Source organism: Megascapheus bottae, chromosome X (assembly GCF_031878675.1).
Source record: "Megascapheus bottae isolate mThoBot1 chromosome X, mThoBot2.hap1, whole genome shotgun sequence".
Classification (NCBI taxonomy): domain Eukaryota; kingdom Metazoa; phylum Chordata; class Mammalia; order Rodentia; family Geomyidae; genus Megascapheus; species Megascapheus bottae.
Window position 1 is genome coordinate 92,948,113 of NC_143547.1, and position 2,235 is coordinate 92,950,347.

Consider the following 2,235-nt stretch of genomic DNA (forward strand, 5'->3'; position numbering starts at 1 on the left):
TGCTCAGTAAATATAATGATTCCTTTCTGCTTACCTTCAAATATCTTAGAGAAAGATTTCTACCCACTTGTATAATGCAGCGGAACTATTTCGCCACAAAGAGAACCAAAGGAAGAAAAGAGGAAGTAAATGGGTGCTAATAATGCATTTCAAACTTGACTGTTTCTCCATTTTCCTTAACTTCTTATCACCTAATAAAATGTAGACGTTCAGTATAGACTCTCCCCATGACCTCTTCTCTTTCTCTGTCCAGGTGGCCCGTTTACCACTTCATTCCCACTAAAGCAAATATATTAGAACGAATTCTAATTATTCCGAATCTCAATCCCAAATCTTTGTCTAGCTTCACACCTCCGTTTCCGACTACCACTCAGAACTTTATTTTATGTGTATGGTCCTGTGACATTTGAAATATAGTCAAAATAGAATACATCTTTTTGCCCCAAACTGCTCTGGCTTATCCAGTGTCTCCTGGCTGAGTGGCATAGCTTTCTAAATTTCAACCACAAACTTTTCCCCTTCAGCCTGATTACATCAGTGTTACCTGCCTCCAGTTGCTCACCCTTACTGGCTTATAGATGCCTGCCTTTACCACCCTTTTTAAATTTGCAGCATTCCAATTTATGATCACCTTAGCCTCTTCTATGTCCAAATCACCTTCTAGCCTACTATGAGATTTAATTACACTTGTTAGATTACTATTGATTACTATTTCTCATTCCTCTGGAATGAACTTCAACTAGACATATTTTTCTGCAAAGAACATTGACGGTCACATGGTAGAGATTTAGTAAGGTATATTGAAAGAATAATAGTCCTACTCAACAGGCTGAGAACTAGGGATCCCAGTTCTAAATCAACCTAAGTCCATGAGACTCTTGCCTCCAATTAACAATCGAAAGCAACAAGTGGAGCCATGGATCAAATTGTAAAGTGCCAGCCTTGAGTAAATAAGTTCAGGAGCAGTGACCAAGCCTTGAATTAAAGCCCCAGAACTGGCACACACAAATTAATTCATTGTGGAAATGATGTGAGACATGAAGTGTCTGTTGTGGGGCTTTAACTCTGGTCCTGGGCACTGTCCGTGGGTTCTTCAGCTCAAGGCTACCACTCTATAGCTCGAGCCACAGCACCACTTCCTGTTTTCTAGTGATTAACTGGAGATACACAAGTCTCAAAGACTTTGGTGCTCAGGCTGGCTTTGAACCGCCATCTTCAAATCTCAGCCTCTAGACTAGCTACCATTCCAGGTATGAGCCACCGGCACCCCATTATTTACTTTTTTATCTGAAGTCTCTCCAATTTCTTCTAACAAGGGTAAGACAAAATTAATACGTGATCGGTATCAAGTACAGTATTAATTACAAATGTAGTCATACTTACAAGCCTCATATTCAGAAAGAAACAGAGTAATGTCTGCAAAGTTGGCAGGAAAGTACTTCCTTCTCCACCCTAGAGTGGTAGCAAAATAGAAAATACAATCTAATAAAGCTCTTAAAATGTTTTATCTTGAATAATGGTTAAATTAAAATTAACCTTTTCAGGTGCCCTGTTAATTCTATCCTGTTATCAATTTACATAAAACAAAAGAAACTATTACAATTTTCTTAAAGGATCTAAGATCAGGTCTTGTTTAAAAAATATGAGATTGGCCAGGAACAGCTCACACCTAGAATCCTAGTTATTCAGGAGGCTGAGATTTGAGGATCTCGGTTCAAAGCCAGCCCAGGCACAAAAGAACCTTAGACTCATATCTCCAATTAATCTCTAGAACATGGGAAGTAGGGCTGTGGCTCCAGGGGTAGGGCGGTAGCCTTGGGCTGAAGAGCACAGAGACAATGCCCAGGCCCAGAGTTTAAGCCCCCATGACCCACAAAAAAACCCATATGAAGATATATGTGTGTGTGTGTGTGTGTGTGTGTGTGTGTGTGTGTGTGTGTGTGTGTGTGAGATTGTAAAAAATAAAGCCAATAAGGATGCTGGTATTTTTGTAAATCACCAATGCATTATAATAGTCTTAAAGGAAGTGACCCATAGTAAGGCATGAATTTTTTTTTTTTGCCAATCCTTCTGGAACTTGATAGTAGGGCCTGGGCTCTGTTGCAGAGCCTCTCTGTGCTCAAGGCTAGCACTCTACCACTCGAGGCAGAGCACCACTTCTGGACTTTTCTTTTTATGTGGTACTAAGGAATAGAAACTAGGCCTTCATGCATGCTAGCAAGCATTCTACCACTA